The sequence below is a fragment of the Maylandia zebra genome, linkage group LG23 (genome assembly GCF_041146795.1).
Source record: "Maylandia zebra isolate NMK-2024a linkage group LG23, Mzebra_GT3a, whole genome shotgun sequence".
Taxonomy (NCBI): Eukaryota; Metazoa; Chordata; class Actinopteri; order Cichliformes; family Cichlidae; genus Maylandia; species Maylandia zebra.
In genome coordinates this window covers 19647323-19662965 of record NC_135188.1, presented here as the reverse complement: position 1 = coordinate 19662965, position 15643 = coordinate 19647323, and the positions used below count along the sequence as shown (strand labels likewise).

Sequence of the window (15643 nt, the reverse complement as noted above, 5' to 3'; positions counted from 1 at the left end):
TATAACTTAACATAGTCACCTCTAGTAGTCATAGTCTTTTATTACATCTACTACAGGGGTACTACTCCATTTACAATATTTTTTACTACAATTACTGGTAATATTGCTGAATTTAACTAGGTGCCAGTGCAACAAAATGATCCCTTTAAATTTCAAATACTGTTCAAAGTCTGTTTGTCAGTACAAAATGCCCTTCACATGTTCAAATGACTGCTGCTGTTAGGAATAAAATTATTACATAAAGCTGTTTTTATTATTTTTATATACAAATTCCTGTGTGCTCATTAAAGAGTTCGCACTCTGTGTTTTTGAGGGTCAAAAGCTTCATCAGTGCTATAACTGAATTGAATTATTGTGATGTGATGCAGTAGCGCAGACGGTTTTGCAACATGCTTACATATTATAACTAGTCAACAGCCAGGATGATATTTTCTTGGCCAAGGGAGTCCTGACAGAATGTCCCAAACTTAGATAATAAAGAGAATCAGTAGGATAATATTAATGATGAGGGCTAGTCAGGGAGGTGTTTTCTCTTCTCTGTCTTATTCCAGGAAAAGGTGCGGATATGAGGCGAGGTTGGACATGAATGTGAATGGAGAGAAGACTCGCAGGGAGACAGCAGGACTGTCACGTTGTATAAAACTGTACGGCCCAATCCAGGCTCATCCTTTTGTGTGAAGACAGATGGCTGATTTCACACAGAGGTCCAGTGCTTTTCACCTGTAAGTTCAACTGCTGAAGCAAATTCAATATTTTAAACCACAGACGTTCTCCTGTACTTCCTTCTGAAAATAAAAAACAAGAACACGGCACAGCTTAAAGTTTTATTAAAGGATAAAACAAACAAATAAAAAAAAACAAAGCACAAAAAAAATCTATATCTACATAAGTTTAAAGTTTTACATAATAACTGTACAGGTATTTTCTAATGATGTTTATCCTGACTTAGTCAGCTTTGTGTTGTAGAGAACAAAAATATATACATATTTCAGTTTTTAGTTTAATGTAAACCAATTATTAACCAATTAAAATGAGTCTGACAGCAACAATAATAAATGATGAGAAAAACAATATATCCCATCCCCAACGTTTGATGAAAGGCAAAGAAATCTTTCGGTGATGTCTTGTTGGTTCAGCTGGAAATCTACGCCATAATTTGGATCCTCTTATCCTGAAAGACAAGACAGTTGCTCAGTATAGGGAAGTAGTAATACTGTAGCGGTACTTTTAAGCAGTGTGGGTAGTGACAGTGTTCTGTAGTATTAGCAGCAGATTGATTATTAAAAGAAGTTATTTGGAAATCGTGTTTTGAAGTCTCAACATTTGTGTTTTGGGTCCTGTTATGTATTCTGTTCAAACACTAATAATACTACAAGCTCTAAGCCTGAGGTGAGTCCTGTACAGCTATGGGGGGAGTTATAGACATCAAAACAGTTTTTTTAGAGCAGACTGTAAACATGTTTATTTATCCTGTAAATGCGAATAAAACGTGAAACTTGTCACCTTAAAGTGATTATTGTTATCAAAGATTAAGTGAGCAGTAAATCACTTTATCAGAGATGTCTATGTGATCTGACATCTTTTAACAACCAGAGGAGTCGCCTCCTGCTGGTCAATAGAAGGAATATAGCCACGAAAGACTCGGCCTCACTTTTAAGAATTGTTGCCATTTGTGACCATATGACCATAAGTAGTCACAACACCACAGACTGAAAGTAGAATTAGCAGAACATAAATGCAGACTTAGCAATAATGCCATATAAATAATATCAGTTCAGTTAGTGAAGATTTATGTTTCTGAAATTAAAAGAAAAAAAGAAGCATAGTTTCCAATGTTTTTACTTTCTTTTTACAAGTTGTTGTTTACACGTGATTCTAAGAGAGTTTTAGTATTTTGTAAAACATTTATGAAGTGCAATACTTAATTCAGGTCTCATGGTAGTAACTAGTAGTTTCAGCAACAATATTGCAGCATTAGCACCCACAGTTTACTTCCTTTCTCCCCTCACCCCCAACTGGCCATGGCAGATGGCTGCCCCTCCCACAGCCTAGTTCTGTTTGAGGTTTCTTCCTGTTAAAAGGAAGTTTTTCCTTCCTACTGTTGCATAAGTGCTTCCTCACAGGGGGTCATATGATTTTTTTGAGTTTTATCTGTTTTTTGTAATGATGTAGGTTCTTTATATCAGCGGTCCCCGGTACCGGTCTGTGAGTCGTTTGGTATCGGCCGCGAGAGTTGAGGCTCGGGTGTGAAATGTATGGTTTTCAGGGTTTTTATCGGTTTTCAGCGTTATTTTGTTATCGTTTTTATCGTTAACTTGGTTTTCCTGGGTCTTTTCACGTGTGCTATGAATAAATCTTCTTTTTTTTTCAGTACTAGTTTTATTTTGTTGTATTTATCCACGACACCTTAAAGGCTGGTCTGTGAAAATATTGTCGGGCATAAACTGGTCCGTGGCGCAAAAAAGGTTGGGGACCGCTGCTTTATATTACAATATTATGAGTGCCTTGAGGCAGCCGTTGTTGTGATTTGGCATAATATGAATAAAACTGAGTTAAAAATTAAACTGAAGAATCAGCATTGGTTTGCTTACCTGCTCAGCTACAGTGTTATAGAATTCTCATAGATGTGATTCGACGGATCATCCAGCTGTGTGCTGCTGTTTTTCTTCCTCAAGCACAGCAGTGTGAAAACCCCACCTGTCAACAGATCTCTAAGTCACTTTACCTCCAAACTCACAGCTTCATAAGCAGTCTTATGATTAATGAATGAAAACGCTTTGCTCTAGAAGTGAAACTCCTAACAGTGTTGTGCATCCAATCAGCAGCAAATTAAAGTTCATTACCATCAACGAATATTAAACTAAAAAGATAAAAGTGAAAATTTTGAACTAAAATAAAAACTAGAACTTAAAGGACATCTTTTCAGAAGTATGGACAAACTAAAACCCTGAATTGTATAACTGAAATTGTATAACTGAAATTGTATAACTGAAAACAAAAGCTTATTTATATATTTACAATATAAAAACAAGACAGAACATTTTCAAACAATAAAAATTATACAGACCAAAAACTCTCTGGAAACTAACTGAAACTAAACTGAAAGTTAAAAGACAAATTCTAAAAATAAAATAAACCTAAGTGTGGTGTCTTTTATATGTAAAGGTAAATATTTGAATTGGTACAAATATATATATGATAAGTAAATCACTATGTTTGGTTTGAATTTGAAGGATCTGGCTGTGGATATTTCTTGTTAAGATCATAAAGTCTTTCAAAGTTATTGACAACAAAATCTATACACTGACCCATTATTAGAATGATGACAGTGGCAACAAAGACAGAGATGATGATAATGAAGAACTGACTCGGGATGCAGTTGTTCTGTGGGTTGTTGTTGTCAGACAGAGTGGCATCTGAAAAAGGACAAAGATGAAATTTAAAAGTTGATGATGAAAAGCTGAAACTGTGATAAAGTAAACACATACAGTTTACACTTGAAGTCCCAAACGTTTATCCTCAAATCTTAGACAAAAATGTAGATGATAAAGAAATAGTCATTTCTTTAAAATAGAAAATATTATTTTTGGTTTGCTTTTTTAACAGCTTCAGTAGACAAACTGATCAAATAATGTTTCTAAAACTTGCACAGACACTGCCATGTACAAAATAGTTTTGTTGCAAAAAACTGAAACGATAAGGGCCACACACACAGGTGTAGTAATATAGAGACCAGAGATAGTGGAAGACCATGAAAATATGGCAACATCGTGATAATGAGTAAAGTGACCAATGATGATGTGGATGAGTGTCAAGTTAAACTTATAAAACCTTTAAGGCAAATTGTCTGAAGACAAGTGATGGACACAGCAGCGATCACCAGCGATCACTTCATTTCTCACAGTGAAATATATCTCAAACTCCAGCTGCAGGAATAATCCACACATCCATCTACCTCCCCTATAAACACTGTCTTTTTCTTTGTGGAAAATAAAGACAAGATCCTCCATGACTCAAAAAGTGTTTTAGTGGCCCCCCTCCCTTATTCATTTCATATTTATATTCATTTTCTACATATTCTTTATGTTCAATTTGTGCCCATAATGTGGCATCCCACTTATTCCCAGCTTGGCTATTAAGGCCCCAAAAGTCCCTAGCAATTCCTATCCAGCCTTGGTCGCATATATAGCAACTCTGGATCTATCTCTGTGTCATTCCACTGGAAATACACTCATACTTACTTTTGCTGATCAGTTTTCTAAGGATCTCTATTTCACCTTACCTTCTATTTTTCTAACCTCAATTGCTCAGCACGACAAACCACTGGTTTGTAACTGTCCAGCATGCATCACATGTATGAAAAGCTTTATGTTCAGCTCTAGGGGCTCAAGTGAGCTTGTCTTCCACCTTCCACCCCCAGATACAACACAGACGAACTCAGCGAATTAATCTGGAGCCGTGAACAACAGTGGTTTGGATCACCTGTCCTTGAAGGAAAATGTTTTCTCCGGGTCACAAAAGACATGTATATTCCCATGAACCCTGAATATCCGTGAGAGGATATGTTGGGAGTGTGTTTGGAGGACCCAGGTGCGGACACAGGCGAGCAGACGGAATTAACTCCAACAAAAGGCGAGCCTTTATTTCGGCTGGTATACGTGGAACATTAATCAAAGCGAAAAAAAAATAGACTGTGAAACTACTACTTGAAACTCAACTAAGACACTGTGACGACTCTGAACTGGCTGAGTTCTATGATGAGGAGAAGATACACAGACGACGTCATGAGGAACAAATGGAAACACACAGATTAAATACACACAAGGTGATTAGATTAGATTAGATTAGATTAGATTAGATTAGATTAGATTAGATTAGATTAGATTAGATTAGATGAAACTTTATTAATCCCTCGGGTGGGTTCCTCCGGGAAATTCAGTTTCCAGTAGCAAAGCACCGAAAGAAGTTGCATGTTACAGATATGATGATGTGATTATGAGGGGGAGGGAAACACATGTGCAAACAGCTGACACAAATTAACATGATGACACCAGAGGAGAAAGTGGAACTAAAATAATGAACACAGAACACAAGACCTCTTCAAAGTAAAACAGCAAGCATGGAGACTTAGACACGACAACACCAGCTTACCAGACCTGAAACACCTGACAGACAAGAAATGAAACCAAACAGAAAAACAAGGAGACAGATGATAAATAATGGCTAACCTTAACCTCAACTAAAACCTAAATAAGAATAACACACAAACTATAATCACAAACCTAACATGAAAGTCTCAACAATACAAAATAAAATTCTCAATGCCGAGTCAGAGACCCAGCCTGTGACAGGATAACAGGTTGGTCGAGCGTTCCATGACCAATACGAAAACCTTAATCCAAGTTTGGACTAATTAATAAATTCTCCTTTCCCATAACCCCAGTCCAGAAGAACTGTCTTCATGTGACATTGTAAAGGAAAGTCAACCAAGACAGGGCTACAACATCTAGGATGGAATTCAGGGTAATTATCATCCACCCTATGGGCCCTCCCACCGAGGAGGTTCGAACTATCTCAGTGAGCTTGTTGTGCAAGTAGTCCCCCTCATCTCCAGACTCTACCTGTTAATGTAATTGAAGAAGTGTTGAAATTATTCATTACACCACCCAACTATATCCTTAGTTGAACTTAGCAGTGCCCCACTTGCAGTGTACTCTGTGTGAGTAGAGCATGCCAGACCTGTCCACCACAACCACCTGATGACAGAAGAGGATGACAATTCAGCTCCTCTCTTTATGCAGGTATAGAAAACACACAGCTGTAAATCTGATGATGAAATTGCAAAATCAATCATCAGTCTGCAACCTAGGATGTCCTCGTCCTGTGTGCACTTATGAGCACCTTCACACCTTCTGAAAACAAACAACATTCAGGACCCATTCGTCAACCTGAGGGTTCAGGGATACATCCTTGTCGTCAACCAGAGAAAAAAATATAAATACATACAGGCTGCAAGCCGGAGAACAGCCCAACAGTCCTGTGGGTCATGGCAGGCCTGGCTCCGGGGTGGGACCCAGAGCCAGGTACCCAGTAACCCTATCACAGCAACAAAACAACAGCAACAACAATAATAATATAATCCACAGCAATAAAAAACAAACAAACAAACAAAACAAAATACCAAATAATAAAGGATAAACAACTTCAAACTCCCAAACAAATCCCTAAAACCGTGATAAGGTCAAGCAAAACTGAGATACATACTTGACACGAGGTGAAAAGTGTCCACGAAATGAATGCTGCCATTTCTCTTCCTGCCACAGAAGTAAAGCCTGCAGTCCTCTGTTGTGAAGTTTTTTATTATGAGTCTGTTTCCCAAGATTAAAAATTTGGTTTCAAAATCAGGAGAGCAGTAAGTAGAGTCTGTCGGAGAAAAACTGCGGCCAATACATCCTCTGAGCTGACTGTGGATCTCCATATACCAGTGTATGTCTGAACTCCTGTTGGTACAGGTTAGAGTGACATTTGTTCCCAGCTCCCCTTTGGCCTTTATGTTCACGGCCTCTGTACAGAGCAGAACCACCAAAAGGATCATCCACAGGAGAACCATGATCGGCTTCAGCATCCAAAATAAAATGGAATTGCCTCAAAGCAGCACAGCTCTGATGGGACTGACAGAGAAGTGCTCTGCACTTTCCATTTCCTTCACATAGTGATTATGTTGCATGCAACATCTAATGCCAAACCACAGTTACCAAAAAGGAAATCAAACTTGACCTTGAGCCTACACTCAGCTCAGTTAACTCAGTCTCTAGTTACGACACAAGCGGCAGCAATGATGGACATGAGCAGTACATGACATGACGTCAGACCAGCAGAGAAAGTACTGACTCTACTGTAGGTAAAGACAGTACTGGTAATGTATGTTTTATAGTAACAAAAGAAGTAGCATAGAAGGAAAGTCTAAACAAAGGTCCTCACTTCATTATTTCCTTCTTGATCCGTAGTTATTATAATTATTATAATTAACTAAAATCAAACAAAAAAATAGTAATTCTAACAGAATGTTTTGTCCAAAAAATTAAATACTTTAAAAAAAGAAGAAACAATACTGAAACAATACTATATAGTGTCGAGTGTATGTGTATAAATCAAATGAAATTTAATAAAGAGGAAATGCCCAATTGTCGTCTTTTTGAATGGTAGAAAATGTCAGCTCAAAAAGCATCTGGTACATTTATGCTGATAATGTTTTGGACAAAGGCACATTTTTGCAGTTTTCCTTTTGTACAACACCACAGTAGATTTTAAATTAAACAATTAAGGTTAAATTAAAGTGCAGACTTTAAACTTCAAATCCGGGGGTTTACAAAAATGTGCGAATTACAAAACTTCAAGTCAATATTAACTCCACTTTGAAGGAAAATTGTAAAGTGTAAATCTTCTGAATACAACAAATAGAGAAATTATAAATATATCACAAAAGGTAAAAATACTGGCATAACTACAAGCAGTGCCCGTTTATTTAAGGTCACCTTAAATAGTCCCATATTTCACTCTGGCTTGAAAGTGTCTATAAGTCCGTTAAAATTTTCAGTTGATCACTATTTAATGTTATACAAATTTGTGGCAATATCCAATTTATTACTGACTACTACGCACCCATGTTTATAAAACTGTCTTTTTGTTTTATAAGTAATTCAAGTTTAGGAGTAGGGTAGGGGTGAATAAACACATTTCCTGAATGCCACTGACGTTTGAACTGCTCTGGGCCATGGATGAATGTTTGGCTGAACATCAACTCTGGTGACTCTTGTAAGTATTATATCTAAATGACATAAAGTGTTGAGTTTGGATTGTAATGTCTGTGTTGAACTTCCACCCTTCACAAATACCACCCTCAACTTTATTATAAAAATTTTTTTAAAAAAGGGACAACAAGGAAACCAATTGTGGAAACTAGCTCAAACTAAACTGACTGTCTTGAAAAAAAAAACCAACCCAACATTCTATAAAAATTAACATTAATGAAAAAACACATAATTTGACAACAACAGCAACCAGAGCAGCAGCACCTATCAAGAATGCAATTCTCTTTGACTAGTGACGTGTCAAACACAGATACCTCTGTTACTCCCTCCCTCTTTGGACTGACAATCATACACAAATAGATTGTATTTAATTAGAAAATTACATTAATATGAAAAAAAACTATTAAGAGCACTAATAAAAATGTCCTGTCTCAGTGTACTTTCAACTAAAAGGCAAATAACCAAACCGCATAAACATCTAAACACTGATCCAACATTATCCTTTATTGACAGATCATTTGTTCTTACACTTTTACCTGAATGCGGCTCCTGGGTTTAATATCTGCACATATGACAAAATAAGCAGCTTCTCTCATTCCATTTCAAACAGGACAGTGGTAACAACAGCAGGCTTTAAGTTTTAGATTTTAAATAGGCTGTATATATTTCAATGGGAGCAACAGGACAATGCAATGTCGCTGAATTTACTACAGAGCAGGACGGATTGTAGGGTAGCAAACATTGTCAGAAAACAAGTTTTCAACACTGCAGGTTACCTGGGTTTTTCAGCTAAAAAGAAACATGGTCTGACTCCTACCTAACTTTATAAAAAATAATTAAAGGTTAAATGCAGCTAATATGTCCTGCTTTAAGCCAGGCACTTACACCTGCGCTCTGCTGCGTCTCAGCCACCATCGCTCTGGCAGCAAGAGCGCTAGAGCCAGAGTAGGGGAGAGGTGAGCTGGAACAAACTATTTTGGGGTTGGGGGGGGTGTTATTGTGATGGGCCGAGCAGTGAAGGAAACTTAGGCACAGGTTAAAGTCCAAAAAAATTATTTTTTATTTAACCCAAAAAAAATAATTGGTTAACTCGTGCAAAAAGAATCAAAATCTTGGGCCCATAAAAGAGGTCAAAATAACAAACCTCTACTCAAAGTTGACAACACAACTGATAACTTAACCAAACTGACCTCACTTAATGAGACAAAGGGGAAACTTAAATAGTGGCTGATCAGCCCACAAAAACAGGAGAAGGGGTAAAACACACAGTACCTAACAAAACCAAACATAATGAACTCCAATCCCCCCCCCATGGTCCTGAGTTATGGCATGAACCAATTTGTAGTCTTCCTCTAAAGCTCACTCCGCCCCTTTTCCACCTCTTGGCTCCTTAATCAAGGGACTGGAACAGGTGCTACTACGGTAACTCAGAAAACAGAAAATTAATCATACATAACAGTGTAAACTAAAATGTGCGCACTTATTTTAGAATGCAGTGTTATGTGGATATGTGAATGAATTCTAAACCAAAACCAGTTATTTATTGTCCTGTAAATAAATTCCTATATTTAAAGAAAGAAATGTGAATGCAATGTTACTTATAAGCCTCTACACTAACATGGTGGGTATTACCACTGTGTGGCTGTAAGTGCAGCCATCACAGTTATCTATACTTTGTTGTTAAAATGTTACGTCTCAATTAAGTACTGCATGCTTTTTAAGAAATCTTTGGGGGTGCTTTGATTCATTTTGCCCCAAAATGGGCTAAAATCGCCCCTGTTTCAGAGCCAAGTTCAAGGTGTCTCATCTGATCAAGTGGCAACATCTTGTGTCTGAAAGCTGTTAATGCAGAGAAACTCAACCATTTTGACAACTTTAACTATAAACATTAAGTTAAAATGTGAAATGATAAGACACTTCAAGTAGTGTAGCACTACACCTGCATGAACCTTATACTTCTATATATGCTACAGTTCATAGTGAGCCTTATTATTACTGCCGCTATCACTTTATCTAATGTGACCTTTACTGCATCTATTACTAGGTTAATACTTAATTTCCTGTAGCTTTTAGAAATCCTCCTACTATCCATGTTGTTGTCCATAACAAAGGACTATCCAGTAGTTACTGCTATGACTGTAAAATGTCTATTAAAACTACAAATACTGAAACTATTAAATCAGAAAGATTGTCAGTCTGTCCAATTAGATGGGGTAATACTGTCTTCTTCGATACAAAATCTACTTATTTGTAAACATGACTACAGGAGCTATCTGTAACATATACATATACATTTACAGAGTAATGCACCATAAGGGATCAATTTATATCTCGAAGGGTCTGAGGGGACTTCAGACACTCTTAGTTGTTGACGTGAGTTTTGAATGGAAAGTTTTGAATAATTACCACATGAAAATAGTTCCCATTTTCCCTGCTTTATTTTTTCAGTTTGGAGCAGAAACAAGCATCAGCATTTTTACTTAAAATTTCCAGTTCTGTCTAGAATTATAAGTACTGCTGTTCTACAGCTACTCCATTTAGCACTGCCACTATTAGCACAAACATAACCATTACTACATCTATTGCTAGGTCACTACTACAATTATTACTATCTGAATTTTTAGCTGTAAATATGTTTTTACTTCTGCCATTGCTATTAGTCTTCTACTACTAGCTGTTACTTTATATAGTATTCTGTAAAATGCCTGTTACTATTACAAATATTACTACTGCCTCACATTACTGCCAAAACTGCAAACAGCCTGCCTTCAAATCTCAGCTTTATAGGGTTTCAAAGTTTCCTACTCAAAATGTGTGAATAGCTTTGGCCTATATCATTTTCATATAAATTTAAAGGTTTGCATCATATATTTTCTAACAGTGCTGAATATACATTAACATGATGCAATGTATTTGCTACAGAAAAGAAACATGCATTAATATTTTTATTCTTCTAGTTAAATGTTAGCCAATTAAAAGTTACCATAACAACAGCAAATGTTGAGAAAATCTCTCTCTCTCCAACTTCTGATGAAGGTTAAAGTAGTCTTTTGAGTTTTCAGTGATGTTTTGCTGGATGAGACTTGATTGCCTTACCACTTAAATAGAATAGAAGTAATGAGTACAAGAGAGACACAGCACTGTGGTAGTATTTTAAAGTGGACATGAAACATTAAATGCATAAAGGCTATTGAGCCCCGACGAGTTTTTAAAGCATGTTTAGAGCCAACTTTCACTCTGTCAGGACTAGGGATGGGTATTGATAAGATTTTCACGATTCCATTTTCGATTCTGTTTAACGATTCGATTCTTTATCGATTCTCTTATCGATTCTTTTTTTAAAAAAAAAGGAGAACACTAAAGTCGATTAGCTTAGAACTTTGTTTTATATCTTCTCTTTGAACAAGATAGAAATTTAGGAGTAACATGGCCTTACAAACCCAACAGTGAGATCTTAAGAGATCCAGCCTACGGCTCTTCAGTGGGGTGTCACAGGGTCCCCAGGAAAAAAAATTGTAAATGTAAAATAATAAAATAAATATTCTTCTGTAGCAATAACAAAGTATAACATAAATTATTCTGTAGCAATTGCACAAGAATATCCAGTAATGTCCCTGCCTACAATTAAACACATTCACTTACCGAAAATCGGGGGCATCTGCTGGCAAATGGGTGCAAGCCTTTGACCACAAACTTAGTCACTGCTCGGTGACATTCGTCTATCCGGGCCTGAAAGGAGACGCTACCGGTAGACTGCAGCGAGAACTGCCAGCATCTGAGCCAGACTCTGTCTGTCTCATCATGGTCACCTAAATGCACAGTAATGGTTTTGTAATAAGGCAGATCGTGCTAACATAATATGCACTGTTAGTTGATTATTTACCTGTCGCATTAACGGGAGAGGACGTGCAAACGTTACCGCTGCTGCTGGGTTGAGATTCACGAGTCCGGAGCGGAATTAGAAACGCGACATTCATTTAAGGTTATCCCGTGTTTTGTGAGCAAATGCGTAGTGTTTCGTAGTGTTTCCTCCTTTAAATGAAATATCCATTTTGCAAGTATTGCCAGTTGCCCTGTTGCCATCCGTTTTCGTAAAGTATAATCAAACTTTTTAGCGTTTGAGCCGCCGTGTTTCCTGCCAGGTAAATGGCGCTCCGCAATGTGATGACGTCATTTGGGGCGACTGGAATTGATAAGGGAATCGTTTGCAAAAATGGCAAACAATTCCAAGGAATTGAAACGGTGGGAACCGGTTCTCAACAAGAACCGGTTTTTGATACCCATCCCTAGTCAGGACAGAACATTACATTACCGGGTTGGTTGGTGGCTGATTACATAACACTTGCATTAGGTTATTTTAGCTAACAAGTAACAAAAACTATAACTCAGTGGAATATAAGGAGACTAACATTAAAAATTGGTTTAAGCGGTCAGTTTTGTGCTACCCTGGTTAAAACAGTTTATGTTAAAATCAAGGATTTACTGCCAACTTTCACTCTCTGTGTCATAAGCAGTAAGTGGTTTGGCGTTGTTTGGCTAGCAGCACTAAAACAGGAAAATTTACCTGTTAGCCATAATGTGCAATTTATAAATGAGAACTAGAGTCTGTTTGAATCTCCAGATCAACAATTTGGAGTCCAAAACTCCAGATTTTCCTCAACAGATTGATGCTTCAAGCCAACAACTATGGGCTCAAATTGTGGTCATAAATATTTTGTACTAGTAAATCAGGATTTGTATGTGTAAAAAGAATTTGAAGAATCACTACACCACAGACTGTTTTCCTTCCTGGTGATGAAAGAAAACGCTGGGCTGGGATGTAAAAGAGCATTTATTCCCTTCAAGGACCTGAAGCTCCATAAAGCACCCCTCCAATAGCCAAACCCATCTGTTCTGTGATTGGATAGATTTGTGATTGACATGACATTGGCCAATCAGATAGAAGGAAGAGAAATAGGGTCAAAATTCGTACTTGTAACTTGAAACTTGAGTGCAGAGTTTCACACGTATTTTTTGGCTAAGTCGACATACATATCTTTTTTACACATACAAATCCTGATTTACAAGTACAAAATATTTATGAACCCAATTTGAGCCCATAAACAAGCTACACATTAAGCTAGCAAAGCAGTTGGGAAAATGTGATCAGAGCTATTTTATGGATTAAATAATTTATCTTTTCCTAAACACAACACAGCTTTATAACACAGCTTACTACATTTGTATCACACCGCAAACACAACTAATATGGAAATCCTGATATCCGTCAGCATATCCACATCTTTTTCACTTCTGTTTGGGCTTCACTTTTTTTGCTTCTAATATGAAGTAATTCAGCCAGTAAGATGAGAAAAAAAGGTCACCAAAAATGTTCCATCTCTTCCTCTGAACCTCCATTTTTTGTGTTTTTTTCCCTTTTCACAGAAATTGACCTAATTTCCCTGCAGACATTCTGATGGGATGTTTGTGGTGTGATTAACATGTAGCAACCTGTTTTGTTGTAAACTGTTTGAATTTTCTTTGGAAAAGACAGATTATCGTATTGCATAAAATATCTTATCACATCAGCTGATTGCCACTTGCAGGGAAGTTTCCCTGTGAGTATCCTCTCACTGTGTGTCTAACACAGGGGGAAATAAGCTATGGAGATCAAAAGTGGATTGTGTAGTAGCTCCTAAACATCTTTATTTTGCATGTAAAGGTTTGACAATTTAACTTGGGAGTCTATAGAACTGAGTGACTTTTGCAGCCTGCCTTAAATAGACATTAGATGAACTTCTGTTTTTGGCACTGTTACACGTCATTTGTCAGCCACAGAGGTTGATCTCAAGTCTGGAGTTTCATCATCAGTAACTTCCATTTAAGACTGAATGAAACAGTGCTGAACCTCGTTGAGGACATTATTCATTCCAACGATGATTGAAACTAAAAATGAAGATCATGAACTAATCATGAAAGTGTTTACAGAGCTCATAAATCAAGTAAACAGTCTTTTTTTCATAGACATGTATGCAGTACACCAGACTTTACAAGCAGCGTAATCGCCCCCTGACATCAAAGAAAATGCAGGTTTAAGGACTTCATTTTCAGACATAGGGGCTATATGAACACGCACACTAGCAACAGAAGCAGCAATAACTGTACCCAATGTTACACCTGACATTAGGCCCATTATTAAGCATTCAGTGTTTTTAATAATGAAAAAAGACATCACATTTTCACTTCGTCATTGTGACTTTGTACTTGAAAACTTTTGGAGTCATTTCAAGGGACAGTGGGTAATTCAGGTCTGATAGTGACAAGAACAATTATCCTTCACAGTATCAGTTTTGTCAGTACCAGCAGTGGTTGAATTACCTTGACAGCGTGCAGTGTCACTACATTCTTATAGATGGGAGCTGAAGGATCTTCCAGCTGTTTGCTTCTGCTGTTCCTCCTCAAACACAGTGGTATCAACACCCCGCCTGCCAACAGATTACAAAGTCACTCCACTTTCAAACTCACAATCTCACAGATAAACATTTCATCACAAATGTATGAAAACAATCTGTTTTGAAACCCAAGCTGCTGCCAGCAGATCATATTCAGTAGGACAAGCTTGTTACAGTCCACCAAAACTGGTTGTAAAAACTACACATTACTGTGTAGTTTTTAAAACCTTGACAGCAGAGGACCACCAGTGGTCAGAGGCGCCAGTGTCCGGCAGCCCGCCTCTGTCAGTGCACCCCAGGGCAGCTGTGGCTACAATGTAGCTTGCCATCACCAGCGTGTGAATGTGTGTGTGAATGGGTGAATGACTGAATGTAGTGTAAAGCGTTTTGGGGTCCTTAGGGACCAAGTAAGTGCAATACAAACCTCAGCCGCAGCTTCCTACGTCCAAGAAACATTGGTCATTGTGCCAAAGGGCAAAAATAAGTCATAGCGCATGTACCTACTGTAATATCCAAATCCATGCATTATGCACAGCAGTTATGATATTAGGGCAAATAGTGCAGGTTAAAGCTGAGCTTAAGATTGAGCCTAACTTGTTATTAACCACACATTTCAATGGTTGTCATTGAACTAGATTTATTAGAAGAAGGAGCTGGATTATATATTATTTATGAATGAGTATGCCTGTTATTGGAATTAAATATGTGTTGTCATTGGTGAATACTGGGACTTCTCTTGGAGTGGCTGTCAGTATTTAGTAATCAGACCAAAGATTCTGCTAAAGCTATCTACAACACAATTTATGCACTCATCCAGGAATAGAACCATCAGGCCAACAGAGACGGATATATATATAAGATGATCGTGATACTGAACTGACTCATGGTGTTGTCATTCTGTGGGTTGTTGGTCACCAGATCTGTTTATGAGAAAAAGAAAAAAAAAAGGGTTCGGGTAGGAAAAAGAAACCTTACAATTTTGCAAATCAGCCACAATGAAGAAACTTCTCTTTTTCGAAAACTGTTGTACTTCTTTAAAAGAGTTACATTGTACTCAAAGTTTCAAGAGGCTTTTTCATTTGTTCTTAGTTTCACAGGAGAGATGAACTAATCCTGGCATTTGTCAAAATTGTGTCAAAGCTGTTGGTGTAGCTCCGATATTTCATCATATATATATATATATATATATATATATATATATATATATATATATATATATATATATTAGGGGTGCAATGATACTCGTATCAATATTGAACCGTTCGATACAGGTTCAATATACACAACACGGCAAATCTTCGTTAACGAGCTACCGCGGATCGCCCCGTGCATGGGGCTGGATGGCCAACACGTTAACGAGCTAACTGCGCTAACACACTAGTTCCCACCCATGTAATTGAG

General features: G+C 37.4%; 1 long non-coding RNA gene across 1 annotated transcript; it reads right to left on the bottom strand.

Moving 5' to 3' along the window:
• Positions 1-2618: 2618 nt before the first annotated feature.
• LOC143415114 (uncharacterized) lies at positions 2619-14266 on the bottom strand. The gene is made up of 3 exons (XR_013095730.1): positions 14169-14266; positions 3309-3416; positions 2619-2697 (listed from the first exon to the last, which is right to left on the bottom strand). It is a non-coding gene; the product is annotated as an uncharacterized LOC143415114 (long non-coding RNA).
• Positions 14267-15643: the final 1377 nt, after the last annotated feature.